Source organism: Chelonia mydas, chromosome 3, assembly GCF_015237465.2.
Source record: "Chelonia mydas isolate rCheMyd1 chromosome 3, rCheMyd1.pri.v2, whole genome shotgun sequence".
In the NCBI taxonomy this organism is placed as follows: Eukaryota; Metazoa; Chordata; order Testudines; family Cheloniidae; genus Chelonia; species Chelonia mydas.
This window is the reverse complement of record NC_057851.1, coordinates 36,420,619-36,445,630: the sequence shown is the minus strand read 5'-3', so window position 1 is coordinate 36,445,630 and position 25,012 is coordinate 36,420,619. Positions and strand designations below refer to the sequence as shown.

Sequence of the window (25,012 nt, the reverse complement as noted above, 5' to 3'; positions counted from 1 at the left end):
CTTTGGTACGCTCTTAGCACTTTACTAAATATTGCAGTCAAACTTTATTAGCACATTTAACCCTGTAAAGGGGCTATCAGTTACAACTATTGCCTCAGTTTTTAGCCCAGCTGTGCATGAATTTCCCTCTCAATTGCTATGGTAGTGTAAGTTAGCCAGCTGGCTAAATTAGGACTGCTCAGACTCCATTCCTTCTGAGGTAAAATAAGAGAGTTAAACTAAAATCCCAAATGAACAATGGTTCCAACAAGGCTTTTATCCCCTTTAACCACTGTTTTACTGACACAGAATTCTAAAGAGAGGCATGGATAATCAAATCTTACAGGTTATTTTAAGAAAGACAATATGCAATTTATATATTATTCTAATGTTCTGAACTCAAGGGACAAATGATCTGATCCAGTGTGGCAAACCAATTTTTCAGTTGCAATCATAGCAACAGCCTTCATAGACAGATACCAAAGTTTTGATCACTGTTATCCACGTAAGCAAATGTATACTGCACCTCTGGTTAGATCTTCTTTCTTTCCAGTTAATCCATTCAGGTTTCCACGTGGAATTTGTCTCCTCTCAGATGCAAGAAAAAAATCAACATTCCATCATCTCTGATTTTTTTTATCTTATCCACGTCTATGAACAAACCAACCCATTAACAGCAGCAAAGCACACACTAAGCAGCAGCAGCAGCTTCATATTAATCCCAGTATATACCCCAAGACCTGTACATGGCTATAGTGACACTTCTCAGTTCAATAGGGAAAGTAGGGTTGAAATTTTCCCACAGCTGTGGTATTTGTCCTCCAGGGCCAACTCCTCTGCACTTTTCTTTATGGAGATGAAGCATAACAAGACATCAGGTACCTGAAAGTAGAAACATCCAGTAAAGGGTCAGAGGCAATAAGGAGTTTGATGCCATGTTCATGTTCAATAGCTGCAAGTGGACCATCTTCTCAGTGCTGGAAACTGTCACTTTGATGTCCCCATAGCTTTAGCAATGTTATTTTTGATTGCACAGGTATAGGTATCATTAGCTCTAATATTGTGCAAAGCAGACACTGCCCTCATTGTTCTTAGAGTACAGCTTGAAGCTCATGTTGGAGACCTCAGGTAAGTTGTCTTGTATTTTTTGTAGGTTCAAATCACAACAGGTTAAGGGAACCACTGAGGAGCCTCACCCCACAGGACATTTGTACTGATATTATAATCCATTTGCACCTCCAGAGAGCTGAAGGCTCCAGTCATATATTCCAGCCCTGCTTCTCAATTCCCTTTGGAAGTGGTGATAGAGCACCTGTAGGTGGCAGCATCGGAGAGCTGTACACCTCTCAGCATTAAGGAGAATTTCCACCAATCACCTGCTCTGCAAATACCACTGTCTTGCCCTTGAATATTTCATCTGGGTCCTTAAGTGGTCCTTGTCACCATTAAATTTTTGTCTCCTTTCTTTTGTGGAGATGCCCAGGTTCTCCCCTGAGCCCCCTATCACATCCTGACCCCTTTCCAAGCTCTAATCTGTGGGAGAACCACTGCAGGAATTGCTCCATCCATAACTGCACTCTCACTGCGTGGCAGAAAACTCTTTTATTTCCCTGCTCCCTTTCTCAGCATGTACTGCTGCTCAGCCAACAATTTCCAGGGTCCTCTGGGAAATATTCCTCCCAGAATTTCTTCATTCTGGGTTCAACTGGTATCAAAGTTGTGCCTGGCCTTTAGCAGCATGCCTTCATATAAACCCACTGTTTTCTGTCAATAGCAGATTAGGAGTTTCCAGTTTAAGAGTAAGAAAATCTTTCTGAAGGTGGAAAATTCTTCTTCTTGTTTATATAAGTAAATTGAATCTATTTCCCCATGTTAAGTATCCTCACACCTTCTTGTCAACTGTCTGAAATGTGCCATCTTGATTATCACTACAAAATTTTTTTTCCCTCCTGCTGATAACAGCTCATCTTAATTAATTAGGCTCTTAGAATTGGTGTGGCAACTTCCACCTTTTCATGTTCTCTGTATATCTATATCTATATCTATATATATATATATATATATCTTCTTACTATATGTTCCATTCTATGCATCTGATGAAGTAGGCTGTAGCCCACGAAAGCTTATGCTCAAATAAATTTGTTAGTCTCTAAGGTGCCACAAGTATTCCTGTTCTATTTTCAAAGTAAGTCTGTCTTTAAGTTTTTGAGCATCACTGGAAATATGTTCATTGTCTTGCGGTCTAAAGCCCTAAAGAAGATAGCTTTGTTGGACATTGAAGACGTCAAGGATATGCATTTCCCTGAGTACGCTGTGACTTTTCATGGTGTCCTTCAGTGCATTAATTAATAATATTTTAGAAATAGAGTTGAAAAATAAAATGCAATCTGTTCTCTCTTGTACCAGGTTTTCCAGTGTTTCAGATAGGTACAATTTAAATAATACAATATGTTTGATAGTTTCCCAAGTGATATATATTTCTGACTCTATATATTGTAGAGAATGAGACGGTCCTCTGGAATGTTGTCTATCCTGCTATTAGTTCTGATTGTAGTATATCTTTATGCACTTTGTCTTAATTACAAACCTTTAAACAATGGGCATCCTGGTCATTATTGTTCATATGTGGCATGGCAAATAGTTTCTTCTGTTTGAAATAAAGAAGAATCTCTGTTAGCTGTGAGTGATATGTAACCCCTTTACTGGCCAGACACAAACATTAGAGCAAGTCCAAGATTCCAACCAGCATGAATACATAAGTCTAGCAAAATAATCAATCTTTATTCCTCTCACCTATACAGAATGATCTGTTCTTAAAATAAAAGATATCTGATTTTTAACTCTTAGAATAGTGACACATTTCTGCATTCCAAACTGGTAGTCAAACAAATATAGATATAATAGAGATATAAAGAGATATAATATAGCTTCACTTTCCAAAAAGTAACATATATGGGGTGGGATCATAAAAGGAAGTCTTCTAGATAGAAACATTGTCCTTTTAGTTAAGTTAATTATGGCAATTTCTATTCTAGCTATGAAGAAGAGGAGCTAATGTTGCTATCTGGTGACACTAAGGGACATTTGCTTGAATAGAACATTGATATTAATTCCTGGGGGAAGGCGAGGAGAAAGGGTGAGGCAGAAAGAGACATAACTAGATGAAGTCAATGGGAACCGAAGTGCTCAGAACTTCTGAAAATCAGGCAACTCCTAAATGGAATTAGGAGACTAATGTTAAACAACTAGTTTTGAAAATATTGGTCAATGTCTGTTTCAGATTGTTTTTCTCCTGATATATTAACTTTCATTTTTTCTAAATTTAATCTTGTTATTTTCTGCCCATATTTGTAATTCCTCTAGTTTCAGTTTGATTTCTCTGTCCTTACTGTTTTCCTCCCAGAATAGCATCACGTATGTGTCTTTCCAAAGAGATTCTCTAGCTCAGTCAGAAGTTATGAGCTTAATGCAGCAATCTGTGGGTGAAATTCTATGGCCTGTGTTACACAGGAGGTTGGACTAGATTATCATAATGATCTTTTCTGGTTGTTAATGGACAGACATAGCCCCTCTTATATAAGTGGCTCAGTGAAGATTTATACTAGCTGAGGACCTTGCCTTATGAATGACATGTCATTAACATGCTCTTTCCTCCCTTTTCCAATCATTATTGAAGATGTTAAATAAAACAAGCTCTAATGTATTCCTTTAGCATCCCCACTAGATACCATCTCACAATTTGGCACATTAAGGATTTATAATAATTAATTGATAGTAAAACTATGTGTCAACATCACTGTCCAAGCCAATTTGAATTAATTTTCAATTTAGATTTTGTGAGATACAGTGTCAAATGCTTTACTAAAACCCAGATATCTTACCTACATTGCATTCTCCACAACCACTAACTTTTTAAAATTCTATTAAAAAATCTAATATCTCAAATGGGATTTTGAGTAATTTGTGGCAGTCTGGCTTATTGAATTTGCTCCTGTTAATTTTACATCCTGCTAAATGTCCAAATATTATGATTAGGTGCAAGATACGTGGAATGAATCTGTCAGGATTCGGCATTATTATAAGTAACATATCTTGTCAGGGTATATGATATACTTGTAAGTCAAACTCCTTACCAGAATGCAATGAGCCTAAGGATGAGCTTTATCATCAGGGCAAGAGTTTCTAGTGAAAGACTAAACAGCAAGGAGATAAAGAATATTCCTCTCACGTTCTTTTGCCGAGTTAAAGAAATGTGAAAATACTGTCACTTAGGGGTAGAAAAAGATGCCAGAATGTAAACTTTAAAGAGTTTCATTGTACTATACAAATGTGGGGACCATATTTCAGTCTCATTGATATCTGTTGTATAGCCCTATAACTCCCTTGACTTGAGCATGGTTACTTTTGTGTTACAAAGTCTGGCCCTTTCTTCAAATATTGATCATCTTCCTATATTAAATCATGACTCTGTGTTTAGTGCTTTTTCATTATCAGTAGTAAGTGTACTTTATGCTTCATTGCACCTGCCCTTTGATTGTTTTGATGCATTTTTATATATAGGTGTTTGAATAGGTAAAAAACGATTTTCTTGCTATAGCTATGCATGGGTTATGAACCCCCTAAGGTCAAGATTTTTTTAAAAAATAGAGGCTAAAGTCAGACCCCTTAATCTTCTTTTAGGTTCCTAAGTTTTTATTTTTACATACACTACAAATAGTCCATAACTACAGATAGAAAACAATTTGGCAAGACCTTAACTGAGGTAATGGAAATGAGCAACTGTCAGGGTTCCCTCCCCACTCTGAACTCTGGAGTACAGATGTGGGGACCTGCATGAAAGACCCCCTAAACTTATAGTCCACCATCTTAGGTTAAAAATTTCTCCAAGGCACAAATTCCTTTCCTTGTCCTTGGATGGTATTGCTGCCACCACCAACTGATTTAAACAAACATTCGGGGGGGCCACTTGGAGCCCTGTCCCCCCCAAAATATCCCCCCAAACCTCTTCACCCCCCTTTCCTGGGGAGGCTTGAGAATAATATACCAAACAATAGGTTAAAAGGGACATGAGCAAGTGAACCTACCTATCTGAGATTTTTTTTAACGGTGCACCATATAGGTGTTAGATTTAGTGTATATAGTTTTGTGAAGTCTTCAGATACAATAGGATAACAAAGTGAGCACAGACAAAAATCCCTGGTTTTTAGGGCACTTAAAATTAATTAGGTTCTTAAAAGAAAAAAAATATTTTTTAAAAAAAAGTGAAAGATTCAAACCTGCAAAATCAGGATGGTAGATAACTTTAGAGGGTAAATAAAAAGATTTAAAATCCAGGATTCCCTTCTGACTTTGCTTCCCAGTTACAAAACAGGAATAAAATTACCTCTTAGCATAGGGAAAATTCACAAGCTAAAACAAAAGATATTCTAATGCATTTCCTTGCTATTACTTACAATTTCTGTAATTTTAGATGTATCATTTCAGGATCTTTTTAGGAGATGATTTTTCCTGCTCCCGTCCCTCTCTCTAACCAAGAGGGCACACACAAAGAGATCCCAAACAAAACCTTGTGATTCTTAGAAACAGGATCTCTAAGAAAGTGAAAAAAAAGTTTTAGCTTCCTGTGTTCGCAAAGATGTCCATATATCTGAAGGTGGCAAGTAATGAGTTACAGTGTAGAAGTTTCTAAATATATTCTGTCATTTAGCAACAAAAGAAAGTGTAGGCCCCCTTTACTAGAGGGGCCTCTGAGATTTATTGTTAGTGTTCCCTTTGGGAAGATCCTTTGTGCTTCAGTCTAGCCTTAGAGACCACAACTCCCATGATGCCTTGAAGAAATAGTGAGAGACTTCCTCTTCCAGGGCATGCAGGGAGAAGAGGTGGTTGACTCCATTTTGGGAGAGGAGTGAGATTGCTGCTGTGGAGCTCTGTCCATAATAGGTTTCAGAGTAACAGCCATGTTAGTCTGTATTCGCAAAAAGAAAAGGAGGACTTGTGGCACCTTAGAGACTAACAAATTTATTTGAGCATAAGCTTTCGTGAGCTACAGCTCACTTCATCGGACATGCATCCGATGAAGTGAGCTGTAGCTCATGAAAGCTTATGCTCAAATAAATTTGTTAGTCTCTAAGGTGCCACAAGTCCTCCTTTTCTTTTTGTCCATAACAGGAGCTGCTGCTAGGACGCCAGAAGCTGCTGCTGAGAGCTTTGATCGAGCAGAGTGTTTCAGAGGCGGTTAGTGGCTTCACTGGAGCCAGGGAAGAGACGGTTGCTGTGCCTAGAGCTGACTGAGCTGGGCCTGCAGTGAAGGAACTGTGAGTAACCCCCACTCTTGTTTGGGAAAGTACTTGCAAGGGAAGGGGCACAGCAGAGAGACTGAGTCTGAGGAGAGGCAGAGTGATTTTCCCATCAAACCAGGACCCAGTGCTGCTGACATTTCGTGGGGCCAGCTCCAAACATCAAACGGGTTGTGCAGCTCATTGCCTTGGCTGGACTGATACACAGAACCAACGGAGTGCTGCCTCCAGCCGCAGATCTTCCAGCGCGCCCACGCAAGCGTCTAGGACTCTGAAATCCGGGGTGGGGTAAATGTTGGCAGTGTAAATTCCAGTTAGGTACGTTTCATTTATTACTGTATACTATATTTGTTAATTGATTTTATCCAACTGCCCCCTGTGGATTTAAATTAGTGGTGACATTTAATCTTAGTCTGTTATACCCTGTTTCTTTAAATTGGAATGTAAAGGTGTGTTAGCTCTAATTTAAGAGTATGGGGTGTATATTATTTATAATTGGTATTTTTGAGTTAGATCCATGCCACAGATTATTATTATTATTTATTATTAGAATAGGTTTATTCCTGGAGGTTCCCAAGTACAGGGGCCAGCCAGGTGGAGGCACAGCCAATCTTAAATTCCTTTAGGAGAAAAGGGACTGCAGCAGAGGGCTGCATAAAGGATTCCCACTTACCAAAATCATCACTGGGATACTCAGGATCTCCTTTAATGTCAAAAATATTAGGCTCCCAGGCACACAAGTGAGTGTTGCCTGCAGCCAAGTAACCCAGAGAGGAAATGGGCGGGGATGTTGACAGGAAGTTTCATGTTTTTCCTTTCTGAACTGTCTGATTTTTTTAGTGTCACTTATATGCTTAATCGAAAAAGCACTAGACAGTATGAAATTCCACATATACATCAACATCCTTTTAAATAATAAACTTTTTAATACAAGAGACTGTAGGGTTTTATTAGTGTTATTTATTTATTTTTACAGCAATAAGATGGCAAATATACAGAAGAAAATCATAAGAGAGGGCAAGTGCAAGTTGCACAATATGCAGGAACATGATTGGATATCCCAAAGTCTATTCCAACATTTTAAGCCATTACACTGTTGTACCGTGAAGTTTAGTATATTGTTCCATTTTGTACAGAAGCTGATTGGTTTCTGTTTGGTAGTGAAGCCAGCATCTCTAGTGGTTAAAAAAAAAATTGCACAGCTGAATAACATCAAAGTTGACTCTCTTTTCTAGACCAGGAGAAAGCACTTCTGAACCAGCAAGAGGTAAACATAGATGACTAGTCCCATTTTGAGGGAATAACTTAAGTTTTCCTAGATGACCAATCACAAAAAGGAAAAGTCCATTTAAAATATGTTAAGTAGATAATAAAATATGTTCTGCACAATGTACTTCAGTTGCTGGGTCCACTGAGTGTTTCCTCCGAATCTGCATGAAAATGATTGTGAAGCTCAGTTATAATGTAATTAAGCTGCTCTATTCATCTTTTGGGTATGAACCTTGTGGAGCATATAAATTCAGGTAATGTTTTATGAATTGTTTGCAAGATTTGATTAGAGGAGATAGGGATAAATCTCAGGGTATATAAAAGTTTCTGAAGGGCATTCAGTTTAAGAAGAGAAACTTGTAACAAAAGGGACATGAACAAGTGAATTTACCTATCTGAGATTTTTTTTTTAACAGTGCACCATATAGGTGTTAGATTTAGTGTATATAGTTTTGTGAAGCCTTCAGATACAATTATCCCCAATTATTTTATTTGTTGATGGGTTATTTGAAATGGTTAGGTAGATAACTCCTTGGTATCTCAAACCCACATACAGGATTTATGACTTGGGATAGAGTCTCTGTATTCACTCAGCTGAATCTCAGCACCCAGCCTCAAAGTTGTATTGAGATGGAACATACATACACACAGAAACTAAGAAGTGTCAACAGGTATCTGTGCCTTATTCAAAACCATTGTGTGGTTGTTTCATTCACCAACATGGAAGCTAGTGGATGTAAGAGATGTGGATGTAAGACTGATTTTAATGAAAACTGACAATGAAATACATTACATTCTGGTTGAAATAGTCCAGAATAATCCACGTGTCCACACAAAGACAAAATACTGTGAGGATATGTCTACAGTGCACACTCATTATGGCAACACGTAGAGTACATACACTGTATGCCTCCTAGCATGGGTATAAATAGCAGTGTAGATGGTGAGGCACTGCAAAGCTGAGAAGAATACAGACATACCAGAACTGTAACATATGTACTCATCACAAGTCTCTACATACCCAAGCAGTGTCTCCCTGTCTACACTGATATTTTTAGCGGTGTAGTATCTTTCTGCCTCCTTGATGCTGGAGCCTTTCCTGACCACAGGGAACTCCTTGCGCCTTTCCCCACCACTCTTCCCAGCTGGCTCCCCTTCACCTTCCCCCCCCCCCCCCGCCCCTGCAAAAGCCTTTCACTGACATGTGTAGCTACACACCTCAATGTGGACACAGATGGTTTTTCACTGCGACGTAGCTACTCACACCATATAGGCCTCTGCCAGTGGTGTGCAGTGTAGATGTGCCTTCAGTAGCAACTTTCTGGTGATGATTATTTACTTAACAGTAACACCTAAAGGTCCCAGTGGAGATCAGGGCCCCATTTCTCTAGTTGCAGTAAATATACATAGTAAGAGACACACCTTACCCAATAGTCTAAGTAAACAAGACAAAGGAAGTCTTTATCTATATTTTACAGGGAGAGCACTGAGGCACAGAGAGGTTAAATGACTTGCAGAATGTCTCACAGTGAGTTTAGGGCAATGTGTTAGTTTCAAGGAGCTTCAGTTAGATTGTTGGAATTGCTGCATTCTGCTCTCATTTCATTCCACACCCATTCTGGTGTCTTATACTCATACAAATGCTCCATTGTCTCCTTCTCCCACTTTTGGCTTTGAATCTTCTTCCACACCACCTATGCTTGAGATAGTCTCTCTTCCAGTCTACTAATTTCACTTTCAGATCCCTCCTTCAACCCCACTTCTCTAGTGAAGTCTTCCTACAATGTCTAGATGGCTTTGCCTTTAGGCTTATTTTTTTATTCTAAGTATACTTACAGAAGGGCCAGAATGGTCAGACTATTCAGTATAAATAATACCCTATGAATTTAGCCCACATTTTGGTTAATGGAATCACACAATGACAAACCCTGTTTCTGATCTGTTCTCTTTGACTACTTACTATTTGTCATTTGTGTTGATGGTGGGTCATGTAAGTCACATCATATTGTTTCTAGTCCTGGGGGGGCTGATCCAAAATCCATAGAAGTCAATGGACATCAGTAGGCTTTGGATCAGGCTGTGGAATTAGCTGATTGTTTTAATGGAAAAAATAATGAATAGCAAATAACAATCAAACCTCAGTATGTATTTTCAAATGCATAATTAATCATGCTAAAATTCAGTAAGCTCTCATAACTTGCAAAGTTATCATAGATATTTGGTACTTATCCAAATAATTATGAATAATTAATAATATGACTCTACAGGTAATAAGGAGTGCAACCCAGCATTTTTGTTTGCAATAATAATTGCAAATGAGGTGAAGGGTTTTTTTGCCTGTTCACCTGGGTTACTTATGGGATTTGATAAATAATAATTTATCTGTATAAGTACCGTATGACAAGTAGGAAGGGATTTTTTTTAAATTGCATCTAATATAATGATCGGTCTGGAAACTATTCACTTGGGGAAGTTTTAGTTACATTCATTTTAACACTTGTAATATAGCTTGTATAATTTAGCTTCATTGGGAATTCTCTTGTGACATTACAGAGTCCTACCAGCAAATCCTGTTTCTTTTCCTTTTTTAATAACAGAACAAAAGGAGAAGAAGGGGAGGATGGACAGCAACACCTCTAAATACAGCTGGGGTTGATACGGAATGAAAATATAATGTAATTTTATTTTGAAATGCTGCTAAATTAATCAGATTCATTACACATCACCTGTTGTGATCATTATTTCTGTAGCACTGCACCAAGGTGGCTAACTCTAAGAGCTTGTACAGGACTGAATGACTTGAAAAAGTAATACTAGACGAGCTGAAATAGTACAAGTGGGCTCATGAGACATTATTCAAAGAGACATTATTAATAACACATGAGCAAACTATCCCACTGCACAGAAAAGATAGGAAGTATGGCAAGAGACCACCCTGGCTTAACCAGGAGATCTTCAATGATCTAAAAATAAAAAAAAAAGTCCTACAAAAAGTGGAAACTAGGTCAAATTACAAAGGATTAATATAAACAAATGATACAAGTATGTACGGACAAAATCAGAAAACGAGATCAAAGTAGCTAGAGACATAAATGGTAACAAGAAAACATTCTACAGATACATTAGAAGCAAGAGGAAGACATAGGACAGGGTAGGCCTGTTACTCAATGAGGGGGGGAAATAATAACAGAAAATGTGGAAATGGCAGAAGTGCTTTAGTGACTTCTTTGTTTCGTTTTTCACCAAGAATATTGGTGGTGATTGGACATCTAACACAGTGAATGCCAGTGAAAATGAGTTAGGATCAGAGGCTAAAATAGGAAAAGGCCAAGTTAAAAATTACGTAGACAAATTAGATGTCTTCAAGTCACCAGGGCCTGATGAAATACATCCTAGAAAACTCAAGGAGCTGACTGAGGAGACATCTGAACCATCTGAAAGCTTATGCTCAAATAAATTGGTTAGTCTCTAAGGTGCCACAAGTACTCCTTTTCTTTTTGCGCATACAGACTTACACGGCTGTTACTCTGAAATCTGAACCATTAGCGATTAGTCATGGAAGTCATGGAAGATGGGAGAGATTCCAGAAGACTGGAAAGGGCAAATATGGTGCCAATCTGTAAAAAGGGAAATAAGGACAACCCGAGGTATTAAAGACCAGTCAGCTTAACTGCTGTACACGAAAAGATAATGGAGCAAATAATTAAGCAATCAATTTGCAAATATTTAAAAGATAATAAGGTGATAAGTAACAGTCAGTGAGGATTTGTTATGAACAAATCATGTCAAACCAACCTGATACTTTCTTTGACAAGGTAAAAAGCCTTGTGGATAGGGGGGAAGTGGTAGATCTGGTATATCTTGACTTTAGTAAAGCTTTTGATACTGTCTCACATGACCTTCTCATAAACAAACTAGGGAAACGCAATCTAGATGGAGCTACTCTAGGTGGGTGCAAAACTGGGTTGGAAAACCATTCCCAGAGAGTAGTTATCAGTGGTTCACAGTCAAGCTGGAAGGGCATAACGAGTGGGGACCACAGGGATCAGTTCTGGGTCCAGTTCTGTTCAATACCTTCATCAATGATTTAGATAATGGAATAGAGAGTACATGCTTTGGAGGATAGGATTAAAATTAAAAATCATCTGGACAAACTGGAGAAATGGTCTGACATAAATAGGATGAAATTCAATAAGGACAAATGCAAAGTGCTCCATTTAGGAAGGAACAATCAGTTGCACATATACAAAATGGGGAATGACTGCCTAGGAAGGAGTATTGCAGAAAGGGATCTGGGGGTCATAGTGGACCACAAGGTCCATGAGTCAACAGTGTAACACCATTGCAAAGAAAGTGAACATCATTCTGGGATGTATTAGCAGGAGTGTTGTAAGCAAGACACGAGAAGTCATTCTTCCACCCTACTCCGTGCTGATTAGGCCTCAGCTGGAGTATTGTGTCCAGTTTTGGACATCACATTTCAGGAAGGATGTGGACAAATTGGAGAAAGTCCAGAGAAGAGCAACAAAATTGATTAAAGGTCTAGCAACAAGACCTATGAAGGAAGATTTAAAAAATTGGTTTTGTTTAGTCTGGAAAAGAGAATACTGAGTGGGGACATGATAACAGTTTTCGAGTACATAAAAGGTTGTTACAAGGAGGAGCGAGAAGAATTGTTCTTCTTAACCTCTGAGGATAGGATCAGAAGCAATGGGCTTAAACTGCAGCAAGGGAGGTTTAGGCTGGACATTAGGAAAAGCTTCCTAACTGTCAGGGCGGTTAAGCTTGGAATAAATTGACTAGGGAGGTTGTGGAATCTCCATCATTAGAGATTTTTAAGAGTAGGCTGTGGACAAACATCTGTCAGGAATGGTCTAGAGCAGTGGTTCTCAAAGCTGGTCCGCCGCTGGTTCAGGAAAAGCCCCTGGCGGTCCAGGCCGGTTTGTTTACCTGCCATGTCCACAGGTTTGGCCGATCACAGCTCCCACTGGCCGCGGTTCGCTGGAAGGGCGGCCAGCACGTCCCTCGGCCCGCGCCACTTTCTGCAGCCCCCATTGGCCTGGAGCGGTGAACCGCAGCTAGTGGGAACCGCGATCGGCCGAACCTGCGGACGCGGCAGGTAAACAAACCGACCTGGCCCGCCAGGGGTTTTCCCTGAACAAGCGGCGGACCAGCTTTGAGAACCTCTGGGCTACATAGTACTTAGTCCTGCCACGAGAGCAGGGGACTGGATTACATGACCTTCTGAGGTCCCTTCCAGTCCTATGATTCTATGATTCTGTGACTGCTGGCAGGTGGAGTCAGTTAATTGCATTCAAGATGTAAAAGGAGTGAGAGCCTTTTCGGAACAGAGAGACTTAGGGAGTTGAGAGAAAGTGCTTGGGGACATAAGCATAATCTCCGGCTGAAGTTTATCATAAATTATTGATTTCTTTTTCGTTACTAATGAAGCCAAAGGGGTGAGTTTGGATAATGGGTGTGCTTGATCCAAAGTCTGCTGAAGTGAATAGGATTATTTTTGTTAACTTACATGGGCTTTGGATCAGACCCTAGCTCTGGCTGGTCCACATCATCCTCAAAATCTTGAAAGATAGATTAACTATTCTAATAAGGTAAGAACAATCAGTGCTATATTTATAAGGGTCATATCAAACAAGTACAGACAAAACCTGCACAAAAGCCTCTATCTGGAGATGGAAGTTATAGCATGGACCACTGAGACATGAAATGGAAATAAGTATTTTCATCTCATATCTTCATTACAATTATTTAGTAACAAATTTTTTGATTGGATGGTTTAACAAAAAGCTACAAACAAACCCCAAATCAGAGGAAATGGAAAATAGGTTATGAGAGCATGTGAAATTAGAAAAGATTTGCAAGGAATTTTTTCCCCTCCACATATTCACAGTGAAGATGGATGTCAATTACAAAGTTAATGCTGTGATATGTAATGTTGAAAGGGTTTTTCTAATACATACTGCTCAAAGCATTATTCTGCAGGAAACAAATTCCTAGGTGCCCATTGTGTAAAACTCAATCAACCATTTCCTGACAAGGTGCAAAGAAGTGGTATTTTGATGTTTCCGGTGCTGGAATACCCTTTTAAAAGATTTTTCGCCTTTATTTCTCGTCTTTGGGTTTCTTAGGTTTCATGCTTTACCCTTTGTGAAATGTTCCTGCCTCTCTGATTTCTTTTAAATTATATGGTTATCCCATAAGGTCTCAGATATTTTCTTTTAATCCTTCTTTTATTGTCAATCAAACTATGCTGTTTTGAGCTGAAGAATACTCATAAGGCAATGAAAACATGGTGCCAATAACGTCTTCATTGGCCATGTTTTTGTTTTGTTTATGCGTTAAACCATTTGAATATTTTTAGAAGTATGTGACTCTCTTTAATTTTTTTCCTTTCTTAACAGTGTTATAAAATCCCACACTAATTCCATTTTTGTTCATTGCTGTGAAGCTTTTGTGACTAAAAATGGAATTCATCAAACACATTTATCTGTCAAAACAACACTAGGTAACAGAATGTATCAGGGGATTTATAATAGAAAGCAAGAGACTTTCAACTCTGGGATACTGCTTCATATTGCAGTAGGTCAGCACTGAACAGATTTTTTACCATCTCAGGACTGTTTTTTATTGCATGAATTGATGGTCTCAGTCCATTTCTTATTCCATCTTACAGCCGGTATGTGATACCATTGCTGATAGGCTCAGCTGAGAAGATTCATTGTTACCACTAATAGAAATAGGAACACATTGTACTGGTTTCTACAGTGAAACAAGTCACTATGAGGCCGCACCTAGGATACTGCATACAATTTTGGACACAAGCCCTAATTAGAGATATACAGATTCCAGGGAAAGTCCACAGGAAAAAAAAACCATTACATCTTTATCAATTAAGTGGAATAGATAAAAGACATGGAAATATCCTGGAAATACATGCCCATCTATTAACAGAAGTTTAAATACATGAAAGATTTTATTCTGTCATAGGATATTTAATAGAGGTAATCCTCTTCCTGTGGAAGTAATAGTAGAATCCACCCTACTAGGATTCAAGAGATGTATGTGGATAATTCAGACATCAATGTAAGGTATCCTGGAGTATCAATGAGGTTATTGCATAACAATTGTAATTTGAAAGCAAGTGGAGTAATGATTGATTAATTGGTGATCCTTCAATTCGAGGATGATCCTTACCATGGATTTACATACAGGTCCAGAGATGACTCAGGAGTTCGATCCTGGACCCGAAAATCCGCCCGCAGTAGGTACAGACATTTTGTGGCTTCTTTTCAGCTTTGAGGGAAAGGTGCTTCTCCTCGAAGCGGGCCACTGCCTGATGGAGGATATGGCGCTATTGGGATCGATTGATGTCTTGTTCCTCTGAGCTTGTGATATCCACATCAGTTTTCTTATGATATGCTTTCAGTGTGTCTTTGTAGCATTTTCTCTGACCATCACAGGATCTCTGACCATCGGTGAGCTGAGAATAGAGGAGTTGTTTTGGGAGGTGAGAGTCTGGCATCCACACACAATGTCCAGCCCAGCGAAGTTGGTGCATGGGGATCATTGCTTCAGTGCTGGGGACATTGGCTTCAATGAGGATGCTTGCATTAGTGCAGCGATCTTGCCACTTGAGGTGAAGGATCTTAGGGAGGCATTGTTGATGATACCTATCCAAACTCTTGAGGTGCTGTCAACAGGTCACCCAGGTTTTGCATACATAGAGGAGTGTAGGAACAACAATTTCTTATAAACCTGGATTTTGGTGTCCTGCTGTAGGTCACGGTCTGTGAAAGTGCATCTGAGTAATTTCCCAAAGGAAGCACTTGCACACTGGATCCTGTGCTGGATCTCACTGTCAATTTTTGCATTTTGAGAAAGTTGGCTACCAGGTAGCAAAAGTGCTCAACTGTCTCCAAAGTCTGATCCTCAGTGGTGATTTGTGGTGGGTAATGTGCAAGGCCTAAAGCAGGTTGATAGAGCACTTTAGTCTTCTCAGTATTGAGTGAGAGTCCTAGGCTTCGGTAAGCTTGTGCAAGAAAATACAGTATGGACTGAAGGTCATTCTCAGTGTGCATGAGGATGACACAATCATCAGCATACTGAAGACCAGTAATGGACACCCTGAAGACTTTAGATTTTGAGTGAAGACGTAGAAAATTAAAGAGCTGCCCATCCATTCTATATTGGGGATGTGATCTTTAACGAGGACCAGAATGACTGCTAAACAGATGGAAAATAGGGTTGGGGCAATAGTTCATCCTTGCTCAACCCCAGTTTTGATGGCAAAAGATTCTGTCTCAAGGCCATATCAGAGAACCATGGCAGTCACCTGATCATGGAGAAGCCTTAGGACCTTAATAAATTTTGGAAGGCAGCCAGATCTGGCCAGCACCTTCCACAGGGCTTCACGATTAACAGAGTCAAAGGCCTTTGTCAAATCCATGAAAGCCATGTACAGGTCCTGATTTTGCTCCCACGACTTTTCCTGGTTTTGGCAGGCAACAAAGATCATGTCGGTTGTCCCATGGGATGGTCTGAAACCACTCTGAGATTCTGACAATATTTCCTCAGCAATGGTTTCAGAGGATACGGGCAAGAATTTTCTCTGCTGTAGATAGCAAGGCAATACCTTGATAGTTTCCACACTCCTACTTATCTCCTTTCTTAAAGATTGTAACAATGTTAGCATTTCTCAAGTCTTCTGGAATCTTCTCATTATACCAGATATGAAGAAAAAGTGGAGTATCACTCTAATAAAAGAACTCAAGAACAAGAAAATGATTACCCAGTACCTAGAACAAAATATATTACATAACACAAATACTACCTGTTGTTTGCTGCCACACCATTAGCTCATTCTGTTACTTACTCTATAGCTAAATGAGTCATAAAGATCATCTGTGTATACTGAATGTTGTAAATTACCAGGGAATTATTCTAGTTCCCTGAAGTTTGTCTCATCTTGTTGCCAAACATCATCACCGTTGGGACACAAGCTCGCAATGTGATGACACTGCCTGAGAGTCACTTTGTGGCATATCAGGACAATACTGTTAAGAAACATGATGTGTGGTAATCATAAGGTATCCCTGACACACCCCAGTATTTCAGTTTAAATGGTCAAATCATAAATATTTTGAAAAAAAGCAATTTAGGCATTTTGTAAATTATTTATTCTCTAATAAAAATAATAAATCCATGTCTGTATCTTCCTTTTCACCTCTCCTCTTGATCTCTGCAGTACAATTATCATGGCAATCCCATGACATTATCTGCAGATTAGCATACGACAGTGTGCATTAAAATTAAGTTGAAAATCTAGCCCATAAACTCCATATCAATGCAGAAAATAATGAGAGGAAGAGTTACATGAACTGCTGCATCATCATCTTACAATATTTAAAATGTTCTTTGGAAGCAAGGGTCACATTGTGAGGGAGCCAAGGCAACAGGGTTCTTGTTGAAATAAATAGGTTGAGTTGCCTTTTTCAAAATATGGTATGATTTGACCCTCTCATGTGAAATCCAGGTGGCTCAGTTAGTGTGCTTAGGGTCCATCGACTTGAACACTGTAGGATCAGACACTAATTGTGATATATATTTATATCTTGCTTAGATCACAAGAGAAAATGTGTCTTGTACCATGAGCTTATCCTAATGTAGTAATTCAATGTATCTATTACACACATTGTATCAGTTTGCACATTTTCTAGTCTCTGCTTGAGGAAGTCATGGGACTATAAGAGTCCTGTTATGCTTGTCAAGAATAAAGTGTTTTGGATGCTTGCATGGTGCATTCCTTATTCAAGTAATTAGTCTCCCACTTCCATGAATACTAAGTCTAAGAAAAAAACAGAAAAATATATAGCATTTCCATATACATCTGTGGAGTAAATACCAAGGTGTTATTGCTTAACTGGTATTATATCAAGTTTTGTATCTAAATTTGAATTTTATAGGATGATTTCATGAATAGGAATAACCATCCTAGCTCATACCTGTTCCCCATCTGCTCCTGTAGCCTGTCTCTGACAGAGGTCAGTAGCAGATGACTCAGAGGAAGGTAGAATAAATCTCACACAGGGCAGATGTGCAATATCCTGTCTCCTAGGTTAGGTCTCATCCTGATCTCTAATAGTTAGAGATTGGCCTAACACTTGAAGCATGAGGTTTACTATATCTTCCAAAATGTATGTGAGCATTAAGTATTTTTCTAGCTTTTCTTGTTACCCATATAAGTCTCCCGTCCCATTTGGAGTCTTGCTAAGCTTTTAGCTTCAACACCGTTCTGTGGGACTGAATTTCACAGTTTATTAGAGCTGATTGAAATTTTTCCATCCAAAATGTGAATTTGTCAGCTATATTCTGATGTTTTTGGAATGGAACATTTTGAAGTACTATTTAAAAATGACTTTTTTGTTATATTTTTAAATTTTTATCTTATAAAACAAATAATTTAAAAATGAAGCTGGAGCGAGACATTTCAGTTTTACTAAAACAGAACATTTGGATCAACCCAAGCAATTTGGGGGCAGGGGGAGAGTGAGGTGGGGACTTTCTTTCTTTCTTTCTTTCTTTCTTTCTTTTTTATATGAATTGTTCAATGAGTGTGGTATCTCATTATTTATGGACCTGGAATAAAAGAATTCATGTTTGTTGCAGTCTACATATGTTAGTTTATAAACAATAATCACCTAACAAAGTGTCTTTCATGCAAAAGGATCCCAACGTTTGTTAAACACAATGGGGGAAATCCTGGCTCCAATGACATCAGTGCCAAAACTCCCGTTGATTTCAATTCAGTCAGAATTTCACCCAGTGTATTAATGAACCACGTCAAAGGCACCATTATATAACAATGACTGTAGGAGCAGAAGTACTATCAGTTAATATCTATTACATTTGGGTAAGTAGACCATAAGTATTTTAACTGGATTTTAATCCATACCATACTTGGTTAATACCCATGTATTGGGAAAACTATCATCAGATTATTAATGACTGCAAGTGGCCAATGCCTTACTTTTACATCTCACCTAAAGTTGACCTCTTTTTCTAATACAATAGTTCATAGCACCATGCTGTGTGCCTAGCAAAGAAGAAAGAATGTCACTTAATGGCTCAACAGCACTTCACGTAGCACCTGAGTTTTGATTTGAGGTCTCCAATCTGGGTACTGTCCAGTCACAAATGTGTTGAGCTTTTGAGTTCTGGGAGTATCATACACCACTGCAATTATTATCACCAAAATATGGTAATTAGAATTCATATTGCGATCCAACATCTTGACAGATGAAAGGAGATGTGACAAAGTCAGTCCATCAATGGTGTTTAGCAATGGCATGGGAAAAGAGCCCAATGCATGAGTGGCAAACCTTCCCACAGTGGCTACCGGCCCACTCCCCAGATGGTAGTTAAAGCACACTCTACTTCCTGGCTCGCCTGTGGGCCTCAGCCTGAGCTTGCTAATGGCTCTCCACAATGACCATACCATTCTTAACTAAGCTTCTCTATACTGACGGGTTGTGGGCAGGATTTTCCCAGTTGTCAGTGGTAATGCTGAATTTCTTGAGGCCTTGCTTGACCTTGTTGCTGTATCGGAGCTTTGACCTCTGTGTTGCAGGCAGTTCTTTAATTGGCCACAGAGCACAGTCTTCAGTAGAAAATCTTGAGGCATGTGCTCCATGTGTCCCAACCAGCGAAGCCTGTGCATGTCCAGCATACTCTGCATAGATTGTAGGTTGGTTCGCTCAAGGATCTCATTATTGGTGATCCATTGGTCCTAAGTAACTCCAAGGATTTTTGTGACAGCAGAGGTGGAAACAGTTCAATCTCTGCTCCTGCTTGGAATAAGTAACCCAGCTTTCACAACCATAAAGGAGGGTACTAAGGACACAAGCCTGATAAACAGACACCTTTGTGTTCAGAGTTAGCAACTTGTTATTCCAAACATGTAAGGTAAATTTGCCAAAGGTAACAGAAGCTTTGCCGATTCTAGCATCAAGTTCCCTATCTAAGTTAAGTGAGCTGGTAACAATTGAGCCGAGATAAAAGAAGTGATTCACATTGTCCAGAGCTTCATTACTGACATAGCTTTTAGGTGGTCTGTTAGTACCTTGTGACATGAGAACTGTTTTCTTGATACTGATTATCATGCTAAACTTTGTGCACGCATCAGAAAATGTGTTCATCATGACCTACAGTTCATCAGGTGAATTAGAGATGAATGCAGTGTCATCTGCAAAAAGCAGATCCCAAATAGTAAGCTGGGTGACATGCCTTCTGCTTCCATCCATCCTCAAATCAATTAGTATTCCAGACTGATCATTTCCAAAGGCGTACTTAAGAAGAATAGAAAAGATGACAAAGCCAATGGGAACTAAAATGCAGTCTTGCTTCATATCAGTATCAATACTAAATTCGGATGATGTTTCATTTTCATACTGGATGGTTGCCTTCATTCCCTCTTAGAACTCCTTGAATAGGGAGAGCACCTTTTGTGGACAGCCAATTTGCAACAGGATCTTATAGATGTCATCCCTACTAGGCCTTTTGTAGGTCAATGAATGCTTCACTCAGAGGTGTCTCTTGTTCACAGCTTTTTTCTTAAAACAAGTGCAATGTGAAGGATATATAACAGTAGTGCACCATATAGCAGCCTACAAGTCTCTGAGAAGTGATCACTACCCACCCTGTTTAAATTGCAGCAACAACAAAAGAGTTGTTGTGGAGTGCCCAGCTGTTTGGCTAAGCATGGAGTGCCCAGCTCTGAATCCACACTGGCTCTCAGGATAGACTCTCAGCAAGGACTTGAAATCTTTTCAACAGGACCCTTGCAAGCACTTTGCCGACCAAGCTTAGCAAAGATATCCCTCAATAGTTGTTGTCACCTTTATTTTTATATAGAGTAATTATCTTTGCTTCTTTCAGATCCTGGGGTATATGGCTTTCTTCCCAACAGGCGCAGAGAAGTGCATAGATATCACTCACAGGCTTTCTCCCCTCTGTCTTTAGGAGCTCTGGAGATATCTGATCATTGTCCACTGCTTTCCCAGGTTCAAACCTTTTGATAGCCTTCTCTACATCTTCAGGAGTTGGTATTTGGTCCAGTTCCTGCATCACTGGGAGCGGGGGGATGGAAGCTAATTCAATATAAAAGATAATAGCATTCTTTGTAATGATCAGTCCATCAGTCAAGTTCTTTTTGCCTGTCAGTCAATGTGGTACCATCTTTCACTTTCAGGTTTGCAGTCTTTCTACAAGGTGGACCAAGTGCCTCTTTAATTCCATTATAGGTATCATGAAGGTCCCCTCTTTCAAAGCAGGTCTGAATTTTTTTGCACAGGTCTTGCCTGTACTTCTGGGCACATTCTTTGGTGGCTTTCTGAACTGCAGCCTTAGCCTCTTTAAATTTGAGAGTTCTCGACTTAGTTGGTTGTTGAAGTAAATTTAGGCAAGCTTCTTTTTTTCTTTTCTGTAAGTGGGAGCAGCACATGTTCAGACACTGCGAACCAGTCAAGATGTTTTTTCTTTGTTGTTCCAAAGATATCCTTGGCAGTAGCCAGTGTCTTATTCTTAAAATTTTCCAACAAGGTGTCAGAATACGGGAATCAGGTTGATCATTTTAAACAAGATCAAGTGTCAGAATCCTTCATGTTAGTGATGTTGAGGTGAGGTGATGAAAATTCATAAATACATTAATGATGAGTAGGAGTTTTTGTTTTGTGTTTGTTATATTTTGCAAACAAAAGTATATACTTTTGATTAACTGTTAAGTCCATGATATATTATCTAGTGCTTCAGACACACAAAGTTCTATCCATGTACGTGCTAAATATTATCCTATTCAGGTGGTGTCGGAGAGACGGCTTTGGATTCTTTGACCATGGGATGGTGTTCCAAGAAGGAGGAGTGCTAGGCAGAGATGGGCTCCACCTAACGAAGAGAGGGAAGAGCATCTTCGCAAGCAGGCTGGCTGGCCTAGTGAGGAGGGCTTTAAACTAGGTTCACCGGGGGAAGGAGACCAAACCCCTGAGGTAAGTGGGGACGTGGGATACTGGGAGGAAGCACGAGCAGGAGAGCCCAAAAGGGGAGGGTTCCTGCCTCATACTAAGAAAGCAGGACAAACAGCAAGTTATCTCAAGTGCCAAAACACAAATACAAGAAGCCTGGGAAACAAGCAGGGAGAACTGGAAGTCCTGGCACAGTCAAGGAATTATGATGTGATTGGCATAACAGAGACTTGGTGGGATAACTCACATGACTGGAGTACTGTCATGGATGGATATAAACTGTTCAGGAAGGACAGGCAGGGCAGAAAAGGAGGGAAGTTGCATTGTAAGTAAGGGAGCAGTATGACTGCTCAGAGCTCCGGTATGAAACTGCAGAAAAACCTGAGTGTCTCTGGATTAAGTTTAGAAGCGTGAGCAACAAGGGTGATGTTGTGGTGGGAGTCTGCTATAGACCACCGGACCACGGGGATGAGGTGGACAAGGCTTTCTTCCGGTAACTAACAGAAGTTACTAGATCACAGGCCCTGGTTCTTATGGGAGACTTCAATCACCCCGATATCTGCTGGGAGAGCAATACAGCGGTGCACAGACAATCCAGGAAGTTTTTGGAAAGGGTAGGGGACAATTTCCTGGTGCAAGTGCTGGAGGAACCAACTAGGGGCAGAACTCTTCTTGACCAGCTGCTCACAAACCGAGAAGAATTATGGTAGTAGAGGAAGCAAAAGTGGACGGGAACCTGGGAGGCAGTGACCATGAGATGGTCGAGTTCAGGATCCTGACACAGGGAAGAAAGGAGAGCAGCAGAATACGGACCCTGGACTTCAGAAAAGCAGACTTTGACAAACTCAGGGAACTGATAGGCAGGATCCCCTGGGAGAATAACATGAGGGGGAAAGGAGTCCAGGAGAGCTGGCTGTATTTTAAAGAATCCTTATTGAGGTTACAGGGACAAACCATCCTGATGTGTAGAAACAACAGTTAATATGGCAGGCGACCAGCTTGTCTTAAGAGTGAAATGCTTGCTGATCTTAAACACAAAAAAGAAGCTTACAAGAAGTGGAAGATTGGACAAACGACCAGGGTATAAAAATATTGCTCGGGCATGCAGGAGTGAAATCAGGAAGGCCAAATCACACCTGGAGGTGCAGCTAGCAAGAGATGTTAAGAGTAACAAGTAGGGTTTCTTCAGGTATGTTAGCAACAAGAAGAAAGTCACAGCATGGGCAGCACAGCATAGGGAGGAGGTGACCAGCCCTCTGTGAAGAAAGAAGTGATTCGTGACTATTTAGAAAAGCTGTACGAGCACAAGTCAATGGGGCCGGATGCGCTGCATCCGAGAGTGCTAAAGGAATTGGCGGTTGTGATTGCAGAACCATTGGCCATTATCTTCGAAAACTCATGGCGATCGGGGGAGGTCACAGATGACTGGAAAAAGGCTAATGTAGTGCCCATCTTTAAAAAAGGGAAGAAGGAGGATCCTGGGAACTACAGGCCAGTCAGCCTCACCTCAGTCCCTGGAAAAATCATGGAGCATGTCTTCAAGGAATCAATTCTGAAGCACTTATAGGAGAGGAAAGTGATCAGGAACAGTCAGAATGGATTCACCAAGGGCAAGTCATGCCTGACTAATCTAATTGCCTTCTATGATGAGATAACTGGCTCTGTGGATGAGGGGAAAGCAGTGGACGTGTTGTTCCTTGACTTTAGCAAAGCTTTTGACATGGTCTCCCACAGTATTCTTGCCAGCGAGTTAAAGAAGTATGGACTGGATGAATGGACTATTAAGTGGAGAGAAAGCTGGCTAGATTGTCGGGCTCAACAGGTAGTGATCAATAGCTCCATGTCTAGTTGGCAGCCGGTATCAAGTGGAGTGCCCCAAGGGTCGGTCCTCAGGCCGGTTTTGTTCAATAACTTCATTAATGATCTGGAGGATGGTGTGGATTGCACCCTCAGCAAGTTTGCAGATGATACTAAACTGGGAGGAGTGGTAGATATGCTGGAGGGTAGGGATAGGGTACAGAGGGACCTAGACAAATTAGAGGATTGGGCCAAAAGAAATCTGATGAGGTTCAACAAGGACAAGTGCAGAGTCCTGCACTTAGGACGGAAGAATCCAATGCACTGCTACAGACTAGGGACCAAATGGCTCGGCAGCAGTTCTGCAGAAAAGGACCTAGGGGTTACAGTGGATGAGAAGCTGGATATGAGTCAACAGTGTGCTGTTGTTGCCAAGAAGGCCAATGGCATTTTGGGCTGTATAAGTAGGGGCATTGCCAGCAGATCGAGGGACGTGATCGTTCCCCTCTATTCGACATTGGTGGGGCCTCATCTGGAGTACTGTGTCCAGTTTTGGGCCCCACACTACAAGAAGGATGTGGAAAAAATGGAAAGAGTCCAGCGGAGGGCAACAAAAATGATTAGGGGACTGGAACACATGACTTATGAGGAGAAGCTGAGGGAACTGGGATTGTTTAGTCTGTGGAAGAGAAGAATGAGGGGGGATTTGATAGCTGCTTTCAACGACCTGAAAGGGGGTTCCAAAGAGGATGGATCTAGACTGTTCTCAGTGGTAGCAGATGTCAGACTGAGGAGTCATGGTCTCAAGTTGCAGTGGGGGAGGTTTAGGTTGGATATTAGGAAAAACTTTTTCACTAGGAGGGTGGTGAAACACTGGAATGCGTTACCTAGGGAGGTGGTGGAATCTCCTTCCTTAGAAGTTTTTAAGGTCAGGTTTGACAAAGCCCTGGCTGGGATGATTTAGTTGGGGATGGTCCTGCTTTGAGCAGGGGGTTGGACTAGATGACCTCCTGAGGTCCCTTCCATTCTGTGATTCTATGCGGATTCTTATGTCTGTTTATTCCCAGAAGCTAGAAATACATGCTCATTGGTAGCAAAAACATTTTTAGCTGGTTTGTGATATTATCACAGTTTTGCCACTGACTTCAGTAGGCTGCTAAGTCTGTGAAATATATTTTCAGAGAAACATTGTTTTATACTGTACTATACAATTTTCTTCACAGGTCATGAGGGATGCTGTATAAGATTATATAGACTTTTTCATGAGTAGTATTGAAATATTAAACCAGCATATCAAAACAATTCACTTTACATCACTTATTTCCAAATGTCTGTTTCTTTGTGCTACAAATTACATATTTTCAGTAGTTTCAGAAAATATTTACTTATAAAGTTCTCCTGAGATTTACATGACCACCTACAACTTCATATACTATCTTTCTCTCTCTTTCTTTTATTCTGTGTCTTTCTTGCCATTTCTTTGGTATGTAGGGGGCCAGGTTATCAGTAAACATCACGTTTATATTTCTACTCCTTTTTACAGCATAGATTTTAGATAGATAGTCTTCACCTAGAACTATTTTATTTTAGGTCTTTTCAATTTTGCAGGTTGTATATGGTGGCATGTCAATGACT

The 25,012-nt window shown here is 40.1% G+C and overlaps 1 pseudogene; it reads right to left on the bottom strand.

Annotated features, from left to right (window-relative positions):
* Positions 1 to 853: 853 nt before the first annotated feature.
* LOC122464857 lies at positions 854 to 20,687 on the bottom strand (annotated as a pseudogene).
* Positions 20,688 to 25,012: the final 4,325 nt, after the last annotated feature.